Source organism: Homalodisca vitripennis, chromosome 8 (genome assembly GCF_021130785.1).
Source record: "Homalodisca vitripennis isolate AUS2020 chromosome 8, UT_GWSS_2.1, whole genome shotgun sequence".
NCBI classification, from domain to species: domain Eukaryota; kingdom Metazoa; phylum Arthropoda; class Insecta; order Hemiptera; family Cicadellidae; genus Homalodisca; species Homalodisca vitripennis.
In genome coordinates this window covers 49,176,007-49,200,208 of record NC_060214.1, presented here as the reverse complement: position 1 = coordinate 49,200,208, position 24,202 = coordinate 49,176,007, and positions in this window count along the sequence as shown.

The following is a 24,202-nucleotide window of genomic DNA, read 5'->3' as shown; positions in this document are numbered from 1 at the left end:
ATGACTCTAATCTTTTTAATTATTTTACTAAAATTTATATCTTTTCTTATAAAAATGTACATTAGATCGATGAAAAAATGATACACGATGTTTAAAATTTCTAAATTTTCTCTTATTAAATGGCGGACTACAGAAAATATGCTAGTGATATTGAAAGGGCGGAGTTTAAAAATTTCTATCCAATTAGTAAACAACATTTGAATGAACCGAATAAAAGAACTGAGTTTAATATTGATTTTGGAGATAACTTTTGCTCGTCTAACTTCCAGTTTTATATTTCTGGAACTTTAAACAAAACAAGATGGTCAAGCATATCTTGGAACTGATAATGTTAGATTAATCTATAATTTTATACCGTTTTTATTTTCTAAGATTGAAGTAAGAAAACACAATAAATTGATAGAAGAAGTCGAAAACTGTGGCCAATTAAGCACAATTAAAGGAACTATTTCGTATTCAAAAAGTGATGTTATTTTTCAAACTTCTAATGGCTTTGAATCAGATTTTAAATTTGGTGTTTTTGAAGCAGCTGGAAATTTATCTCATTTTGGATTAGGATTTTTTGAAAATGTTACTATTCCGATCTATAAAGGAGGATTTTATCTAAGTTTTATAAGAGCAGAAGACGATGATGTGATTCTGAAGACTGCAACTGGAAATGTTATGCCTGTTGATGGAAAAATAACAATTACAGATTTTTTTATTAGAGTTCCAATGATTGATTATAAAATCACGAGTAAAATAAGGTTGATTGATGAAATTACAAAAAGTCAAAACATTATGTTTAATTTTCTAGATTGGCAATGTATTGAACAAAAAGGTATTTCCGGAACAACTTATTCGTTCGATATCACAAATATTTATAGAAATATCTTCAATCCCAAAATCGTTATCATAGGTTTTCAAACAGATAGACAGAATAATCAAGAAAAAAATCCTTCAAAGTTTGATAGTTTGGATGTAAAAAAATATCAGAGTAAAATTGAACGGTTCTTATTATCCAGATGAATTACAAAATTTAAACATTTCAGGAGGTCTTTTCAGAATCATGTATCAGATGTATCAAGATTTTAAGAAAGTTTACTGTAATAATAAGGAAATGTATTACAATCCTAAAGAATTTTTAGCGAATAGACCTATTTATGTCATTGATACAACAAAGAGTTTGACAAATATTTCTGGTTCAAAGAACGATATAATTATCAATATGGATTTTCAAAAAGCTGTTACAAACTCGACATGTTATGTGGTTGTGGTTTCTGAGAAATTTTTAGCCTATGATGTGATTAAGAACGATATTAGAGAAATTCAGTAAAAAATCGCGTTATTCGTCGGATAGTTTTAAAACTTTACAGAATTGTTAAAGACATTGATAAAAGTATACATTTTAAATTGCATTAAAAAATTTTGAAAAATAGGGATGATATTAGGAAAAAAACTATTTCAAGGTCATGGACCGGAAGTGGTGATTTTAAAAAATACTTTAATATGTTACTGATCCTATATACCAAATTTCATCAAAAAAGCTCCAATAGTTCTCGAGATATAAGAGTTTAAAGATAAGGGATGATTGGGGTAGATTTTGAAAATTTTGTTATTTTCATGAAATTTTAAGTTGAACTCGCTTGTTTTTGAAGTTTCAGATTTTTCCGATAAAATTTTTTATTTTTCTTTGAATATTAAGAAATAGGGGATGATTTCACCCTTATGGATAAGTTAAGTCGAAAGAGTTAAGTATTTACTATATGTGTACCAAATTTCATTAAAATCGGTTGAGTGGTTTTTTTAACAACAAGGTTTGAAATAAATATTGATATTCACTTATTTAGTATACATTGGAAACTATAACAGTTCTAATATCGATTGTAACCATCGATTTTTATTATCGATAAAACTTCGATATTCATAATCGTTTATCGCACGGAAAAAATTTTCATCATGGGCGTTGGCCACGTATAGTCAGTCATGCTTGATCCTCCTCTATTTTAACGAAATTTAACAAGATATATCATCAATTAGAAGATTCTAATGTATTTGCAAGTTGAAGAAAGAAGATATATAGACTTTATATGAAGTAAGAAGATTGTGTGATGTTCTGTGTTTCTTGTTAAAAGTGAAGTGAAGTGTTCCACTGGGCGTTGCCATTCATAGTGTTATTATATTTTATAAGTTACTTTTATATTTGGGACTCGAAGAAAGACGTTACAAGAAGATTGTGAATTTGTGTAGACATTCTAAACTGTGATAAAACATTGTGTGAAAATAGTGATGTAAAGTGTTCATTTGTAATACAGAATTAAGTGTTTTTACAGTGATTTCATTGTCTCACACGGCGTGAGAAAAGCAAGGTCATTGTTTGGTGTCACTACTGTCCTTGTACCACACACGGCGTGTGCAAAGCAAGGTCAAGCGTTAGTGACACAAACGCCTCTCACATGTTTCAATAAAATGAGATTCGAGGTCAAGCGTTAGTGGTACAAACGCTCACAGCAGACGTCACAAATCTAGAGTTGATTGAAATAAAACATATGATACCTTTCTTCTTCTCCCATTCCCAATTTCTTAGAAGTTAAGTAGATATCGCAAAAACACGCACACTAACAACACTCATTTTGTATGTCTTTCATTATATCGTATTGAATTGCTGAATGACAAACGTTTCTCTTTTCTTCGTCAGAATCACACACACACAATATATCTGTTTCGTAAATGTTTTTTCCATATAATTTATCCCAATCTACAACAAAAGCGTGATCTCTTATAAATTCCTTTGATAAATCTTGTTGTTTACAAAGACTTGTTAAAAAACTAGCTGTATGCATATTCCTTGGCCAGTATGGATATTGTCTTCTCAACATTTCAACAAATAAACAATGAAATTTAGCATAAAAGCGATGAAAAATGTCAGATTGTTGGTGTTTTAGTTTATTTTGTAAAAATCGGAATATTTTTCTTATTTTTCTATTATTTAATTTAAAATCTCCTATTACATTTAACATATTTATACTATCTAAGTTGTCTGTAATAAATTGCATTGAACACTTTTTAGTACTTAAAAGTTCTCTGAATTCGTTTTCATTTAAGGATTCGTTTTCACTTAAGGAAAATATCAACATTTGTTTAACATATTTAGGTAATTCAAAGAAGTCTTTATAACTATTTCCTGTGGTAAGTTCTTTAAATGCTAGAAACTGAAGTGATTTTGGAGAGTTCATGTTGTTTGGTGACTATTTAGTAGAAAAGTTTTTTATTTAAGAAAAATAATTTGCTAAATTCATATTATTCTCTTTCATTCCTTCTAAAACTTCAAAAATATACTCTTTCGCTGATGAAAAATCTCGATTTCTTCCGGAATAATCTTTGTAATCATATACAAAATATCCTAAATAGTTGAATAATAAAATAAAATCATTTCTCTTTATCTCGGTAGTTGAAATATAAACACAAACATTTGCGCTGAAAAATTTATATCTCGGCAGACTTAGTTCCATAATCTCCATTTATAAAAAAATCTTATTGTTTAAATGGAAGAGTATAATGCCAACTGTTACAAGTGTTATAATAGAGGAGAAATTGTTGATAAAAGATATTTAGTTTGTAGAGATTGTAATTTAATTTTGTATGAAAGACCTAAACCTAAGAAATTTCGAAATAAACTAACACATTTGAATAATCTGCTTATGAAATTACAATACGGAGGTGAGAAACAAACAAAATTTGTTACAGAATTTAGAAAACAGAATAAAAATTTTTACTTATCTCTTGGAACCATTGACAAAATTATTTTCCTTTTCAAAGAATACATTAGGTTTGTTGGTTTAAATACACACGTTTATTATGAAAAGATATTACCTGTATTTTTTTATTATCTAGATGTAGAATTTGTTTATGATTTTGAACCAGAAATCCTCGATGATTTTATAGTACATTTGGAGAAATTAAACGAAGAACCTCGTGAAAAGAATGCGGTTTTACTCACATTCTCCCCGACTTCTCGAGTGATTGTTAGCAAATTTCATTTTTTCCGTCTTTAAATTTTTTCTATTTAAATGGAGTTCTTGAAGGAGTTAAATGATATTGGAGAATGTAAATTCAAAGAGTATAAGAAGTTAAATGAATTGGAAGAAAGGAAGAAACATAGAATCTTGAATTTGGAGAAAATGAAAGATAAATTCGGGTTTACAATAATTGCCGAGTTGGAAGATTGTAAAGTACACTTACCGAACAGATTTTTGACTGTTTTGGATGAGAAAAAGATTAAAGAATTAAACAAAAATGAAAAATTACACTTGATTGTTACTGGAAAGAAGACTATAAAAGATAAAGACTGTGTTACAATTAACTTTGTAGAATAAAGATTTTTTATTAAGATTTTTTGATTTTTTCATTAAAACAGCTTATAAATGTAGAAGCAAACATTGAACAGTAAAACAGCTAAAGATTCGGTTATTTAACATTCGTGCTTTCCCTGTTAGATTTTATTAGATTTGTTTATGGTTCAATGGACAGTATTTTACATTGATTTTCTGACTGTCCCAAAAGTGGTCTAGAACCGGCATATTCATATCTACTTATATATATATATATATATATATATATATATATATATATATATATATATATATATATATATAGTTCGTAATTATTATTAAATTTTTCAGTTGCTTTCTCCTACAAACCTTGAGCTAAAAGTAATGAAACATTGGACAAGAGGTTTCAAAAGCCTAATGGAATTCCAGAGAATGTCATTTTCATCTCTGAAAATTATATGCCACTGTAAAGTACATTGTGAGTAAACTTTAGTTTGGCATAATTTTGGCATAAGTTTCAATTAAATGGTTCAAAACATTTTAAATTTTTTAAAAGAAACGTTATACATTCTTTTTTCAACGTTACGTAAGATTTGCATTACCTAGTGAAAAGTACAATACAAATGTTATGAGCGAACTTCACTACTGTTGCTTAAAGCTAATCAATGTACTCAAAATGGTTATCTTAAATTGCAGAAGTAAAAGCTTTTACTTACTGATAAAAGTATAAGAAGATCATCAATCAAGTCAATACCTCCATTAATCGATCAATCATTATGTACTTCCATTATTTACCAAACTTTCAAACAAATTGCTAAATTATATTCATCCTATGTTCTAATCAGTTCTATACATTTCAACATAACTATACAATTTACGAATAAAATTCAATGGTATGAAACAATCCCTGATATATTTTCGTAATAGATAGCCTATTATATATGTTTAAGAAAACGATTAAATGGTTTGTAACGTTTATATCAAAGTTTAACTATATCAGCCTTGATTTTGTATGTAAGTAATAATAAATTTAAGATATTTTAATTATAAGCAACGTTTTTTATTAGCATAGTAAAGTGCACGTTTTTATGAAATCCAGATTTTCCATATGTTGGTACCATACGCGTTTATATGTTTCAATTCTCTGTAATACTGCGTAACAATCTGTTACACACGGGGACAATCTGATTGAATTATGAGTAATTACCGAGCAAATACCACATAATTACTCCGGAGGTGTACCACCTAATACTGTGAACTGTAGCTGTCCAATCCATACTAAAAGATGGGAGCAAAAATTATGTTACGAATACTAATTGAAATTAAGAGGTTTAATCACTTGTTTCATCGTTGTTTGCTTGTTTGCAAAATGCAAATAATATTACGTTATTAAAGCTCAAAAGTTGATATAAACATGTTTTGTTTACTTAATGGAGACTGTTATCAAAACATTTGGAATATTACCAGTGCTTACTTCACACTCCATAAGGTATACAATGGAATGTCACTAAACTAAGTATTAAACATTGATCACATGATGGATGGCGTCAATTTCATAGTCTTTATTATGTTTAAATCAAACATACATACAAACAGAGTCACTATAAACTAGGTCTTCATCAAGTATAGCTAAAAAAACAATCAAAAGCAAATCCTTAGATTTGAACTGGATGTGGATATGTTTTAGTGTTCATTTCGTGGTAATATGAACTATTATACCATGACAATTTTTATTTCTTAGCGATGAAGAGTCTAATTAAAACACAGTTTAAACTTTAATTACAACATAAGATTACGCTTTACTACGTGTAGCCTAATAGACTGAATTTACCTGCAAAAATTTAATCCGTACCTCATTTCTTTCGTCCTCATATGTCACTCTGTCACATGTTAAAATGTCATATAACTCACTCAGTTAGTATAGCTTTATTAATTCCACGATTTCCCGATACCCATTGCCTAATGTAAAAACTTTTGCTAAATCTCAACAAGACACATGCACCACACCGAAACTTATTTAGACAATAAGTTTTGTGCAAAATTTTAAATCTGTAGGTCAATTTACTCTCGAGATTATGTGTACAGACAGCCAGAGGAACGTACATTTTTTCAGCCTCCCCAAAGATAAGCTTTGTAAATGATCAGACAATCAGTGTCATTTTTTTATAAGATACCGAATATTATCAGACACAGAGAAATTAAATTGTATGCCCATTAAATTACATACTTGTGTTTTTTAACACACTTTCTACACAATACACGTTTTTTATTATTGTAACATCCGTAACTAAATTTTGTTGTGAACAAAAGTGTCAATTTGTTACTATCAGAAAGCCGTCGATAAGGGGTATCTTAGAAGTAAAACCTGTGCTCTACCTGAACACGTATATAATAATGATTTAAATATTTTGTAACGATTTAATTTTTTTAATGTTGAATTATTTTATTCTGAAGAGGGTATAATGGTGTTAAAAAATATATATCACAACTAAAACGTTTTGCTACTCTATTAATAAATAGTTAGACTATAAAATATTTTTTCGATTTTCAGGCGTGTTTATTTAATTAAATTATTATTAATTGCTAAGGGAAACACTTAGCGATCTGGTTGACAGTTAAGTCAGCCCTTTATAAACGTTCTATAAACTTAGCATATAATTCTTAAAAACCACATAAACGTTTTTGAACTCGTTTATAATAATCAAAATCAATTGCAACTACCGTTTATTTAAGAAACTTAATTTTTATTTAATTATGAATAATTTTAGATCAATGTTTATTTGGAATTGGTATTAACATTTTTAACGTTATTACGTTTTATGAATTGAAAACAGTATTGTGATCTGTACACATTTTAATTATTTAAATATTTTTTACAAAATATTTTTTTATCTCAATTTAAAAATTATACAATTATAAATAAATATAAGTAAAAGTTTAAAGTAACAAAAAATTATGTGGTAGCTTAAGTTTAAAATTAAAATTTAGTGTAAATCAGACTGAAAGACAAATGTTCTGTTTTTCAATTTCCATATAAATAGATGCGCTAGATGATTGTTTTCATCTTCCCTTACTTTCGTTTTACAGTACAGATTCGTTTAACGAGTCCTCAAAAGTATCGAAAAATAAGATGAAATAAAAATAGGAATTTTAACTCAAATACTCAGTTTTAAATAGCTTTTAAGTTACGGAATATTTCAATTGTCTGCATTAAGTTCGTCCTACGATATCAACACTGCGGGATGCTCTGCGCGTATAAACTTTGTAAGCGATTTTTCTTCCTGTAAGCAATTCCTTTTTTGAAAGCGAACATTTTATTTAGAGAAAATGAAAAATAATGTTTAGGTTAAATTTAATTAGATAGTTTAGATATTATTATGTAATTTTTTAATTTTAATTTTTTAAGATAGTAAAATATAATACAATTTGGACCTAACATGATATTATACTCATCAGTCACAAAATCGTAATTAACATTCATTTTTGGACAGACCTTGTCATATTATTACTGTTTCTATATCACTTAACAGCTGATTCTACATAGATAAAGTGGCCTGATTTACGGACCATTCAAGTAGTATAGTAAAATTACCGTACAAGACTCATGTTTTAATGGCTCATTTAAAGAATCCCACAGGGAAAGTAAAGTATATATATATATAGTATTTTTGAAATGATATGTAATTCTTCTTTTTTTAAAAGTTAAAAAAGGTCGTTGCATTAAATAAATTGATTTTATATCCATGCCTTATGCTTGCTGGTTTTGCAAAATGTTTCATTATAATATGTAAAAACTATAATAAACGTATAGTATATTCATGTAGAAAAGTCACAGTATAGGTATTAATAAGACATAATTACAGTAACATATTTTCCCAATACCAATGTTTTGAGCGCACACCTCTATTATTATAGAATTATAGTAAACACATAATCTATCATTAACTTAACCCAATTTATTTTATAGTATTGTTAATACGCACATTCCCCAATTAATCTTTCCTGCATATCTTGTACCTTCAAGTTTCCTTTTAGTTTTTAAGGCTGTAAATATGCAACACTATATGCACAGTTATACATATGCAATTCAATGGATTTGGCCATTATATTGTACTATTAAGCAAAATGCCAGTTAAAGGAATAGTCGTAGGGTACAAGGAAGTTTGAGGTAAAAAAGTTTTCGTCAAAGTTTCCTGGTGTAACAAATTGGTTTACTGCTAATAAATAACTTTGTCATTGTGCAGTTTCACAAATAAATTCGAAGTGTTCCTGGTAACTGATACATGAATATTTATTGATTAAACGTTGTGTAAAGTATCAGTCGGAATGGAAATGATTTGATTAGAAAAGCATTATTAATATCAATAAAACGCATCACTGAATGAATCCAGAGTGTGGGTGTGTATGTGAATTCATCGCACCCACACAAACCACAAACAACCACCATGTTTTGTGTGTGTGTGTGTGTGTGTGTGTGTTTTGCCAAAAAAATATGTCGTTAAGCGTTCAGTTTAAAATAAAAATAATTTCAACACCGAAATTTAAACTTAAAAGTACAATGTATGGAGTATATCACTAATTTAATGGGAAAGGAACTGAAAATATTAATTATTTTTAACTACAGCAAAAAAATGTTGCAAAACTTAATATGTAACACACTTTATACAAACGTTTGCCAAAAGCTTTGTGGATATAGTTATGTGTATATAAAATATTAATACCATTACAATCATTCATAATGAGTACGATTTGAGAGCTACGTATGAAGGAGGAAAAATATTTTTTTTAAGTCTCAATGTAATACCAGACTTACTAGTAGTAATACCAGTAATACCTTAGTAGTACTAGACACTTCAGACATATTAATCGTGGTAACTTTCACGAACTTCCGACATCTAGAAACTTTCGTACTAGGGTAACTTCTGACCTCTTCAATCGTCGTAAGGCTATAAACATTTTTTTAAATATCTCGTGTGCACAGTTATAGGAGCTACCTGACCACTGCAAGTTCTTCATCTAAATAGTAATCGACGTTCCTCGCCTTTGACAAATACGAGCATCTTGAACACGACTAGTGTATACTGACTGAAGGCATCTCGAAACTCTTGGCTTCCAGAAGTAGGTCAAACCTGATTTTCTCGAATCTGGGGCTTTGTATGTGGGCGACGTATAAAACAATATAGAAATATTATAAATCTATAAAAGTGTATAAATAATCGTTAAAAATCAATTATAAAACAACTTAAAAAATTTACTAAAGGTTAGACAAATATCTGCTAACTATAAGGTATAGCGGAATCTCAATGCTAGATCGATATCCTCTAGAACAATATAGGCCGGATACATTACAGTGATCTGTCAAGCTCAGGTGTTGTCAATAACAAACACAGTAGCTTTCTAGTGCTGGTTCCAGCCAATCACACACTACAAATAATACTGAAATTGCATAACTTATGTTACATTTAACCAACACCATGTTTCTAGTTATAGGTATGTAATATATTTCAAAAACCACAAGAGATAAATTCTTGTAATTTTCACTTCATTTGCTTAAGTACGATAATTACTTCCAAGCTGTTTTATACATTATTATACAAGGATACGTCATATGTAGCCTGTATTGTGATGTACACAGCTGTCGTATAGGTCTCCCTATTTCAATCGCCATCATATCAGAATTTTCAAGCAATGTAATATATTTTTCTCCAAACAAGACTTTCCAGAATCCACCATATGTAGTGGAAATTCCGTCATGAGGACAGCTGGATATTATGAATTATGAAGAAAACCAATGGAATTTACATATACTTGTTTTTGTTATCAAAATAAAAAAAATAGTTTAGTTCGATAACTTAATAAATTATCCATTTGTATTTCAATGTTATTTCCGTCTTTCGCAGTCTCTTTGCTGTCTAGACAATTAATAACCATTTAATTTTGTTGGCGTTTGTATGAAACCTTAATCATTAGTAGTACTAATAATTAATTAAAAATTTATACTTTATATGTATATATAATCTAAACTGGTACCATCGCTAAAATTAACAACTTTATATTTTTTTTAATTGATTGATTGCATACATGCTAATATAAGTATATCATTACAGTTGATGAAAAAGAAAATAAATGCTGACTATTTTAAGTATGATGTGTTATGATGGTGAAATTGTGATGTATTGCTGTTGGTTACTAAAACCTGTTACTAAGATCGAGAAAGTTTCTGTATTTCTGTTTTTCATATCAGCACGATAACTCTAGGACGAACTGATAAACTGTGTCGAAATTTAGCATTAATGTTATTTTCTATAAAAAAGATAAAGGCCATCATTGGTAATATGTCAATATTGGATATGACTATGCGTTATCAAACATTTTATATTAGTCTTATATGTAATTAGGGTGTGTATATAGGGGTTATGAAGGTCGGTTTTAGAAACCGTTGAAAAGTAAATATATCTTATTTGAAGTATTCTAAAACCCAATTCTTATCATACAAAAACCTTCGCATATTTCTGAGGAATAAGTTGTTTCTATAACTCCTAATGACAACTTATCTCTTAAAGTTAAGTGCACTTTTCTTAAAATCAATAGTTGTTTATTCATATTGATAATTACCCTTTATATTTCAAAGTCCTACGCTTAATTTGCGGTTATGTATAATTCATTTTTTTCAAATCACTATTTTCAATCCTTTTTTAATGATTCCCTGCTGCAAAAGTATTAGCCGATTATTTTTCGTAATTCTACTACAAATAGTAAGAAAAATGTTTTTATTAATTTGTTTAATAGTAGCTAGTTGTATTATAGCGTTTTTATACGAGCCTTTACACGTATAATCAGGGTTAAACAAAAACCCAGACGAAATTAAAGGACTAAAATGGTGTGAAAATGTCGAGACTAGAAAAGACGGAAAAAACGTTTAAATCCACAATGATTGACTAAATGAATTTCTTTTTGAAATTTCATAAAGTTTATGCTCGCTATACTATACTATCCAGTATACAATTTTAATATTGTTTTGTATTGAGGCATATTATCTTTCAGTTCTCGTACACCATATTCAAGTTGGAATCTCCAAAATTGAGGTTGTCATAAAATAGTATAAAAAAATATTTAAATTTTAAAAGTCTATTATATATTTGTATGATTTATCTTAAAGCGCAAATCTACCAATTAATATTGAGGCCATCATGGTGTATTACGTTATAGATGCGGCCAATAAATAAATGTTGCAGAATAAGATTAAAGAAAATGTATATTTTACTTTGTATTACAAACCAACGCCTCTGTGGTTGCTGTTATAACTTTCTGACAAAATTTTAATGTTACTTGAGGTACATAAAGGTATAAAACCAAGTGCTCTGCTGTGAGTAACGTCTGCTCTGTACTCAAAGTACTCTTCACATACAGAAATAACAAACAATTCTGAAGCGTCAAGTGAAATTCACTTAATCCTAATGCTCAAGTAGCACATTTACATGCTTGTTACAAATAGAAATGCACTGTAGTTTTTGTCTGTAACTAACTATCTACTCAGTTCCTTTTTGCATTTAGTATTCTTTTTAAACACATATTTTTAATAAAATTTGATACACAAGTACTTGCTATACCCTTTATATATTTGTATGAACAAATATTTACGTGATTTTATAATAAAACTTGTGTTATATTATGTTATATACAATCAGAGCTAATTACAAAACTATATGAAATGTAAAGTAGCGTAAACTTGATTTAAACTATTCGTTTAGAGATACTTTTAAAGAAATACCATGTATAGTCTTTAAAAACATATTGTTGTTAAACTTTTATTTGGTAATTTGTATATTAACCTATTGATTTTCTTCATTAAACTTTTTAAAACTGCATCATAATAAACTGGTATTTTTTAACTTGAGCATGTTACTAACGATTGGCACACTGAGAAATTTAAATACATCTCAAAAACCATATATTTTTGAAGGTTTGATTACGCCAAACTACATAGCAAGTAACAGTCTTCGCTACGGTAGCATTTAAATGTTTGTACACTTATTTATTCCAATAAAAATTGACCTTTTGCTATTGGAAACTAAGCCATTGTTGTTACGATTCAAAACTTTAAACAACTTCACCTTTTCTTCCATTTTTAATCACTGCAATTGGTTTATATATCACATCGAAAGTTTTATTTAAACCTACTGAAAAAACCAAAAGAAAAATTATTACATTACTGTATATTAAATTTTAAATCATTGAATAATTTTTGCGCTTTATTTATGTTAATTGTAATACTAAAATTAATTTTCATTTTCATAATGTGTGAGATAAAAATTATTTTATCTTGTTACTAGGTTTTAGCTTCTATCTAGTTATAATATAATTTTATATTATTTAGATGACACGTTTAGTTTAGATCTATCAAACCAAACGTTAGGTCACTTCACTTAATTAAACTTCAGATATCTCAGTGAAGATATAAGTAACCTTCTGTCTGGTTTATGATTGGCAATACCCTATTAGCGTTGGTAGTAGATCCGTTGCAAGATAAGTGTAGTTTTGTATACTACCAAACAGTAAACACATACAATAACGAACAAACGACTACGATTGTGTGGATATTGCATACCAGTGGTTGTCCTGTATCACTTAATGTAGGTTCAATTTGTCGGTAAAAATAGTAAATCTTGATTTCAGGATTATATACATTTACAGATTATCATTAATTCTTATTTATTTTGGCACACCTAAAAAAGGTAAACTATTCTATGTATTATATTTTGAGGTTAATATATTATTAGTAACACTATTAGTATTTCCCTTAACAATTCATAATAATTTAATTAAATAAACACACCTGAAAATCACAAAAATATTTTATAGTCTAAATATTTATTAATAGAGTAGCAAAACGTTTTAATTGTGATATATATTTTTTAACACCATTAGACCCTCTTCGGAATAAAATAATTCAACATAACAAAATTAAATCGCTACAAAATATTTAAAACATTATTATAAACGTGTTCAGGTAGAGCACAGGATTTACTTCTAAGATACCCCTTATCGACGGCTTTCTGAGAGTAACAAATTGACACTTTTTTCACAACAAAACTTAGTTACGGATGTTAAAATAATAAAAATACGTGTATTGTGTTGAAAGTGTGTTAACCTCTTCAAGGGCACTGGCACATATGTGGACATTAAGTTAAAAATCTGTAGAAAATTCAATATGAGGTGTTCTCCAATGGGCAATGGCTCATATGATGCCAATAATATCAATTTTGTTGGCTAGCCTGTTTTGAGAACCTATTCACAACAATAGTCAAAAGAGAAACTGATTCTCAAGACTATCTCCAACTTGAAGTCTTTGAACTTTGACAATTTCTTATGACTGAGTGTTAATAGGGAGAAGTTTGGGATTTATTTTTCAGATCGATCACATGTTTTTCTTTCAATATACATTAATTTATATTGTATATTATAAAGCTAAATAATAAAAATACTTGATTTTGAAACGTACACACATGTGCAATTGGCCAAATGTAGATGTTTTTACTGTTTTATTACTGGCACAAGTGTGCCACTGCCCATTTGTATCAAGTATGCCATGCGAGTTTGTTTTGTGAGGTCATGTTGGTGTTTTGTTTTTGTGAGTGTTGTGCTCTGTGTTATAAGTGAATTTTAGTGGGAGCAGCACTATGTTTTACTTCTAACAGAATATGTGTTTGGTTGAAAATGAAAGTGAAGTAAGTCAATGTTGAATGTTGTTTGTTTTGTTGCTTTTGAGTGTTGGGCGTGGTAAAGCAGTATATTTGGAAAAATAATTGACAGATTGTAACTATTTGAATGTATTTAAGTGTATTAAATAACGTATTATTGCAAAAACATTATATTATTGACTTTAATGCTAACAGAAATTTGTTCATGAAATTGAGGTTATGTCAGTAATGATTACTAGTTCTTAATTTTGGTTATTTTTATGAATGAGTTTCTAATAAGTATTCTAATAATATAGTATAAAGACAATGACTTTAAAAACTAATAATAGATTTGGTATATTAAATGAAATTTTTTATTCTGAAGGGTCAGAATGTGATGATGTTGACAGAGACCCAGATTTTTAACCTGATCGAAGTCCTAGGTCTAGCCTTAACTTTGATCCCAGGCAAATCGTACCGTATTCCTCTAGTTCTAGCTCAAAGGGTGATAATGGAACATTAGAAATTGGACCTTTAAATAAAAATAAATCCAAACAAAGAACTAGAAATCCTTTGCTTCATAAGTAGACTGTTACAAAGGATTCCGTTGTCTCGGAATTCCGAACAACGATACATTTCAAAGAAGGGTAAAATTATTCAGGAAAACAAATTTCAAGATAATCCTTTTAGATGCAAATTGCAGTGTAATACAAAACTTACACTAGAAGAGCACAAATATTTGTTTGAATCTTTCTGGAAAATGGGAGATTTCAAGAGACGTAATACATTTCTATGTGGTTTAGTGCATAAAAATTTAGTTAAACAAAGGAAACCAAGAAAAGAAGGAGGTATTGTGAGTTGTGCTTCTACTAAGTATTATTTAAAACCAAACAACGATTTGTCAGTCATGGTTTGCAAGAAATATTTTCTTTGCACGTTCAACGTGTCAATGTGAAGAGTTACACGTGCTTTAAGAAAGACAGACAACGGTGAATCTCCAGGAGATGACCTGAGAGGCTTAAAAGGCTGTCCACAAAGGAAAATATTAAAAGAGGACAAAACTTATGTTATGGAGCATATCCAGTCTTTTCCGGCTTACGAAAGCAATTATACTAGACAACATAATCCAAATCTAAAATATTTATGTGAATCATTGAACGTCCGAAAAAAATGTATTGTCTTTATGTTGAAAAATTCTCTGAAGATGAAAGACAGCCTTAAGGAAAATTTTTATAGCTTAGAATATCTTTGACACAAAATTCAACTTACACTTTTAAGATACGTGTAAAAAGTGTGATATTTATAAAAAAAATATTTAACCCCAATTTGAGAGAGGAAGATAAGCAGATGTTGGAGAATGACCATGAAATTCATTTGCGGAAGGCTGAATTAGTAAGGCAATGTATGAAAAATGATGCTGAAATTGCCAATAACGATCAAGAAAGTTATTCTTGCAGTATGTATTTACAAAAAGTCTTACCCTTCCCAGTATTAACGGTTTCTGATGCGTAGTACAAAATAAACCTTTACTGTTACAATATTTGTGTTCATGATTTAGAAAAAGCTTCCGTGTTTTTTACGTGTGGAATGAAACAACAGCCGGAAGAGGCTCCCATGAAATTTCTTCGTGCCTGGTAAAGTATTTAAAGCTTAATGCTAACAATAAAAAAAAGGGTGACTGTATAGAGTGATACATGTGGGGGCCAAAATCGAAATATTAATATGTGTTTGGCTCTAATGTGGCTTATCCAAAGTGATGAGACTGATATAGAAGTCGACCAAAGTAAACGAAGTATAGTTAAACCACACGCGTAACATTCTTTTATGAGGTTAAATAAAATATTTAAGGTCTGTAGCTCATTTAATTATTATCTCATAAAAAAAAAATTTGTCGGAAAATATATTTTTAAATCCCTTGGCAAACAAGGAGAACTTGTGTCAGGTTACTAGTGGTACGTGTCAACTACGCTGGGCCAAAATTTCATGGTAGGAGATGCACCTTCATAGAATGATATTGTGTACCTAGAAATATTGGTGCATGCAAAGTTTTAGGGTACAGGAAGAAATATTTTTCAAGATATCTTTTAACGTAATGCATTCTCTTCTTTCATATCATATCACTGTTTCAGTAATAACACACACACACACACACACACACACACACACACACACACACACACACACACATATAATGTAAATATATATATATATATATAAATAAATATATATATATATATTTCTAAAACACTAGACAATTTATTTCGTCCTCTCCATATGCAATATTTATGTTTATTTGTGGTTCCAACTAAAGACCAGTAATATTTTACTACATAATACATAATGTTTAATACTAATAATAATTTCATTGGAGGAGGAGCTCTTCTTATTGAAATACACTACTTTGTAATAATTTATGAAAGAAAAGTTACAATTCTCCAATAATGTTTTAAAAATGTTTCGTTTATCAATTATTAAAAAGTACTAATAATAATGTTTACTAAATAATACGAACAGTAATAAATTTGAACGTCAGAGACCCCGGTTCAGGGATGTAAACTGTCGTGATCTTTGGACAGAAGCCAGACCGATGTGTAAACAAACTCAGTTGCATAGTCACAGTGCTGTTGTGTTTGTTGACTTTGAAAACCAGCATAAAGTTTTAAACATTTCACTGAACGCTTTTTCCGTTTATTGCTCTTTACTACAACGCCAGGACAGGGCCCACTATTTTATGTTGCAGATTTTTTTTACAACAATAGAATAAACAAATGCTTATTGAAATGGAGTACATAAGACAATACTTCTTAGATTAGTACAAGTATGCTCAAATAGCGTGCTTTAATTTTGCCCTCACCAACTGACAAAGTTACCCTGTAAAATTAGAAAGTGAATGAAACTTACAAGTTCATTAGATAGCATCTTGAATCTTAAGAAATTATTTTTCCATTTTGAACTGCATAGGCTACAATATAAAGTTTTATTCACTCTAACGAATTTCTATTTTGAAATATACACTAAGCTTTTTCTCCTTTAGATACTTGTGTCAAACTTATATAATTCCATTATCTTGTCTTACAAGACAACGATTAATAATTTTTAGAACCTTGCCTAGTATAAAGTCAGCCTTATATGTTGATTAGCTACTTTTAATACTATTTAATACACAACTACCTAATAAAAGTATGTTCTTTTGGAATACATTTTTGCCTTGTCCTTAAAGTGCCATGAGTTCCAAATTTCTGAACTGATATCAGTTTTGGGTTATTTGTCATATAAGTATTTTATGTATTCCCGAAGGAGTATGAAGTAAGTGAGAATAACTGCTATATTTTACTTTCAATCTCCTCAATTTATTCTATATTATAAATGTTATTTTTTATTGTATGACATTTTTCTGGTAATGACATGGCTATATTGAGTGGAACCAACAGACATATTCTGTTATATTGGCTACAGTATAAAGAAAGCGACGTTCCGAAAATCCAAATGTGGAAGAAACATGCGGCCTTAGGTATTGCTTACATATATAAGTAAATTTTATAGTTATTTTATAGATCTAAGTTGTAATAACAGGACTGAACTTTATGCTTGAACAAATATGTAAAAGTATTGATATTTAAAAGATGTGTGAATGTAATTTCTTTCCTGTAAAATTAATTATGCTTTAACTGCTTCCTCACCACTTAAGCAATTAGCATGTGGTCACGCAACATTTTCATTATAGGGAACTTTTTTTGGATTTTTAGAAGTTCACGTAAAAATGTGAAATAAACTTGAACACGCTCGGTTGTAAATGATATTGCTGTTTTGTGGCAGTGAAGAAGAATAAATTGCTCTGAAGTTACTTCATGTTTATCAATGGAATTCTCGGAATTTAGTCGACAGTCAAATAGAATTCCAATACAGTTCGTAGTATAATAACGGTGAGACAGGAAATTGACTTTAGTATTATTTAGTTCAGCAATATTTATTACTGTATTTGTATTTGTTTACCTTTTTCAGGTGACGGGGATAAAGATAATGTTTCAAATGAATTATTATTAACTAAATAATCTACTTAGATTATTGTATACAATAAATTATTGATCGTGTAGTACTTGTAACGGGAATTTCACCTTTGTTAGGTAACTGGAGTAAGCTAAGTAATTAACTTTAATTAACTTACGTATTTTAATCTGCCTAGTTTGTTTTCATTCAGATTACTATTAAATATTCGTCAAATAAGGTTGAACTCGTTTTCGGTTTTATATCATTTCATATCTATTATTCAGGCTGATATTTTTGAAGCAGAAGCTGATATAGTACAATTTCAGTTTTTATCAACATATATTTGTATGTACTACATCTTATAAAGTTACATCTTGTTGTTTTCTTTATATCTGAGGTATGCGATATTAGAAAACCCGAGATAGCTTATATTTATTTAGTCCTTTTGATATCCATTGTTATGTGTTCTTGGTTGTTACTTTAAAGAGCAAAAACATTGTAAGGAGTAATACACAATCCATAAAATTTCTAGAATTAGTTACAAACAGACTGATCTGTTTTCCCCGATTGAGCGAAATGTTGTGATCTTTTCACAAAGGCCAGAATGATGTCGAGACTATCAAACTAACTTGGATGTTGTTGCGTCTGTTGTACTTAGACAACGAGAAAAAAGAGCCACAAATTTCACTGAGTAAAATGTAAAAAAAAAAAAAATTCCAGGACATGGCAAACGTTTGTGTGTTACAAAGTTTGATAATACAATATAACAAACCCTATTGGAACTTAATATTTAATACAATACTCTTGTTACGGTATTATTAATTTCGATTACTAGTATATATCTAATTTTAACACTGATAAACGACAAAGTGGAATCTTTGTGTATTTAAAAAGCAAGTTTCTAAATAATATAATTAACAGATCCATATATTTATTATGTTATATTTGGTTGTGAATCATGTATATTTCTTCATTAAGAAAGCATTAACTAGTACCAAATGGATTTTTTAGTTCTTCAAGAGCCTCTCACTCACTGCCATAAACCATTTCAGGTAGGTGGCGTTTCAGGCATGTTTAGAAAATTACCCCATTTTGGTGTGATTTAATAGTAGGAGGTAAAATTTTAAAGAGTTTTGTACTAAGTAAATGACTGAATAAAAAAAGTCTAAATCTCTCTATCTATGTTTAGCTGAATTTTATTTCTTGCATTATAATTATGACTATGAGTAGGAAAAAAGTTGTATGTTTTGCGTACGAAAAACAGTGGCTAATAAATATGCAAGGAAGTCATCTAAACAAAATTGTTTCGTACAACACTGTCTTATGGTCCATTACTCTATAACACCCACACTTTATTGCAGAAGAAAACCCATCAATTGAAGAACTGAATTTCACTGAATCTCCCTATTATGCCATATCTAAGCCAGGTTTAGAGATTATCGTTGTCTGGTAACATCAGAGAATAGATTAGAAAACAAACGCAGAGCAATTATTGTGGAATTTAATTTTTTGCTTATATGTGTGTTTTATATTTAAGGTTTCTATATACCTTACCTGTTACTGACATGGCCGTTTCGTGTGACCGGTCAGGAAACCCCTGATAACAGAGCTAATTGATGTCAACAATAACAAACGTAACCTCGAGATCACTGGAATGCTCGATATGACATGAAGATCAAGCTTGTGCCATTACTAGCCTTTATTTACTACTTCTGTACAATACAAGTACTCTGAAATTGTATAAAAAGGATAGCAAAATTCTATTCTTGAATCTCAGCATCCTCCTTTCAGTCTTGATTGAAAAATGTGCTTGTTTTTAAGCAAATATTATAAAATTCAGAATTTTATTGAACACTCTTAGAGCAACGGAAGAACATGGTAACAACTTTTATATTTCATTTTCAGGATAACTAGTTTAAGACTACATTTATTTTTATTTTAAAAATGTATTAGTTCATTTAAATAGATATTTTTTACAATATTTGTACTGGGATTCTTAACTTATTAAATATATTTAAACTATTCATAGATTGAACTCTACCACAACTGTTTTAATGAGACGTTAAAACTAGCGTATATCACTTTAAAGCTGTTTTAAATCACATTTGGTAGCAAGCTAATTGTCGATCATCATTCAGCTAACACATTGAGACTTTTAGAAGCCTATTCATCAAAACAGGTGATTTTTCATTATGTACTATACTTAGTTCTAGCTGCCTTAGTAAAAATAAACGGTTCTTTAAATAATTACACTTTTCCTCATAGTTGGTAATTTCTAAAGTAGAACTCTCCTTACTTAATTCACTACACCAATGTTCGGTTAAAATCACGTTTTCACTGAGGACTTTCATTTCCTCAATGTGATCTATATTGCTTAGGCTGCAAAAAGGAAAAAAGCTGTCTTTCTAACAGGTTTATTTACTATGAATACTTCACTTAATTTTACACCTCTAGATATCAGTTCAAATGCTATTATTTCTATTGTTAAATAATCAGACCTAATAATAGGCATTATAGCTTTTTCAATCAGTTTCTTCATTTTTAATGGTAGCTTGGGCAATTCAAAAGCAGATTTGGCCAATTATGATGTCTACCGAGTGCAAGAAATACATGAAAATGGAGATATATTAGGTTGTATAAATAAAAACTCAATTTCCGATGTCTTCAAGCAAGTTTAATCGTAGAAAATAAAAGCTACAACCACCACTATGAGATTTAAATAAACGTTTGACTTCGCCACTTATTTTTCCACATAGAGTAAAATGAACTAAAATAATATATTGGGGTCGGGCTAGTGTTTCTAGTGATCTTTGGAATTTTGCCTACGAACTTAATCAATAAATAAAACTTTAAAATTCACCATCAACTCACACGCCATGACGTCATCCTAAACCTCGAATTTAGAATCGTTTCACGGGAAGGATTGTGGTTACAGCCTGGTTAAATATTAAGAATGATTGAAGAAGCCGAAATCATTCCCCCATTCCCATACTTTTACTCAATTGGGAATTAAGAAATGACTTCATCTTTATAAGGCCCATAATGCATGTTTGACCTTCTTCATAATTTGTTTCACGAGTAAAGTTATTCGAGAGGAAAGGATAAATTCATAATATTCCAAGGATAAAGTCTTATCCCGTCGAAAATATTAACTATATTTTATATACAATTTTAGCTGACGGATTACATTAGTATTGATAGTATTTATTTATTTAATATACTAATAATCAGGCTAATTATAATTGAAATAGCCAGAAAGAGTACTTATATTGATCTAATAAGCCGGGTCCAGTTACGTTCTGTAATGATAATTATAAACATCGATGTTGATAAAGAGCAATAATGGTGTTGGATGCATGAAAGACCCTATTAACGTCCACAATGGTGCTCGTCCCGTACATGCTAGTGTTACGTACAAAACTTAATAAGCTGCAAGTGGTCTGAAAGTAGCAGTCATTCTATATTTATTTAGGATTATATAGATTACACTTTTTGTTATAAACGTTGTCTCGATTAAAAATATATAGTGTAAAGTACAAAAATTTAGATCTTTATAGTAATAGCTCTTGGTTTAAACAAATTCATGTCCCGATAAAAATGAAGATTAAAAATATATAATGATTAAACTGGTTTTACCAATAATGTAAAACTGTAATGGGAAAAATGTATTTAAAAGGACATATAATTTAACTTGTTAGGGTTAATAGTTCAGGAGCCCACAAAGCTCTCGCCAAGTCTTGTAGTTCTTCCGGCTTTGGTATTTGATTTGTCTTGGAGGTGATCCTTACTGAACTCAAGCTCTATTTGCAGCATCCTGGGATTTTGGAGGCAGGATAAGTCTCAACATTGTTAACTTAATTGTATTTATGAAGCTATAATTTCTGAATAAAATAAAGTTAATAAAAATGTAAGATATTATGGAAGAAATTGTGTATTCAAACTCATTAACAATTAAAATATTTTATTTCCTTTTCAAATCTGTATATATATTTTAATGGAATTTAAGCCAAAATTAGTGTTTTCATAGCTTTTCATAACATATAAAATTAATTAAATTTGTTATGTTATGCCAGTTTCATAAACACTGAAACAAATAATTCATGCATATATTTATTTTCTACAATGCTAATTTGTTCCCGTTGTGTTTATATTTTATAAGTAGGACTTAAAGATATATAAAACATCCGTGAGCACCTTGGCGGAAATAAAAAATAAATCATTATTTCAGTATTAAAGCGAATCTTAAATTTCTAACTACGAGTAATGATAAAAATTAACCCTGAACGTGAAATATTTATTAAAATCGTATTTGTATATAATAATGCTAATAATTTATTCCATAAATAATTTACAAATATAATTCACAATAACTTTATTGGAATTTACTTACTACTATTACCATTATTGTGGCCAGTGATATAATTTAGGTTCGTCCAAACTGTGCCTTACTCAGTCATGCCTTAGCCTGTATCATTCTGGATACTCAGTGACACAATTAATCAGAGGTAAATACAAAACTATCCACTTAAAATTTGCTATCCTATCCACATTTTGTTTTCCTATATTTTGTTGTAAATGCCTCAAGCGGCCACGTTGTGAAAACTAATAGTTGTGATTATGTTGTGGAAATTAATACATGTGATACAAGTATTGTGTTGTGTGTAACTAACCTCTAACTGGGTAAGCTAATCCACTTCATTTTTTCCTTTCTTCTTGTTGCTGAGTGAGCTAACTCATTTGACTGTAGATCATTTACAATATATGTGTGTGTGTGTGTGTGTGTGTGTGTGTGTGTGTGTGTGTGTGTGTGTGTGTGTGTGTGTTCATTATAATAATAACTCTACACAGAATAACAGAAACTACATTTATTTTATTTGAGGACATAATTTAAAAACTTTCCTGATGATCTATCTATATGGTTATGTGGTAGAATAGGTGTAACGTCAGTCAAAGGAAAGTTATATCGAACTCACACTCAGCTGTATTACGGTCTGAGACGAAGGTAAATATCACGTGAGAGCAATCATTCATGAGCATCTCTGTATCATGTAAATATAAATGTCATCAGATATTCAAAATACGCATTCTAATAGACGCTACGATCATTTTACAAATGTTTTTATTAATAATTTCTTTGTTTTAAACTTTATTGAGGGAGCTACATCATGGTTTTGTTTTAGTAATATAAAGTTAAGGTAGTCCGTGTTACAACTTTGCCCATTTCCCCAAATTTGAATAACTTTAAAAGATTCACTTGTAATACTTTTTTCATAAATTCGCTGGATTGGAGACTGAAATATGCATTTGAGAGGAAAAATTGATATAATACTTATGATAAATTATAGTAGTATTATTGCTCTATATATATATATATATATATATATATATATATATATACACAAGTATAGCCTCAAAGCGTTATTACTAATTTACTTAATTCACTTTCGTTAATGACTCTTCCATCTCAGCAGTCCTAAAATAGAAAAGGATTACTTTTTTTATAATTTTACAGGACGTGTAAGGGATTATAGTACGGCAGCCCTCAAATATCTTGCTAAACACTGTAGTTTTTCCGGCTTTAGAATTTAATTTGTCTTGGAGGTGATACTAATTTACACAATTTTTATTTGCAGCATCATATAAATATATGCATTTATTTATATGATGCTGCAAATAAAAATTGAGTAGAGTAGGATCACCTACAAGACAAATCTAATTCTAAAGTATTTGATATATATATATATATATATATATATATATATATATATATATATAAAATTAATATTTTTTCAAATATAATTAATTTTAATACATTGTCTGTAAAAATGTAATCCTTTTCTATTTTAGGACTGAGGCTGAGATGGAAGAGTATTAACGAAAGTGAATAATGAATAAAGCCTTGAGGCTTGTAAGACAAAGTTGACGGTAAAGATAGAATATTCCATGAACTAGAGAAGGTACACAGTTCATCTTCAGACATACAGGAGTTGATATAAGGCAGTCATAATATCTCATATTGCTTCTGTGCATGATATAAGCTAACAGATTCAACATGATATAAGGTAAAATATTGTTTTAATACTTACATTTTCCCTTTATCTAATTATTTTTTTTAAATCGAACAAAACAATAAATACTAAGAAATTAAAAAGTGACAACGCAGGTAGTTAAAAATAGTTTTGATACATAAAGGCTCTTTAGATGAGGTATACAGATATTGGAACA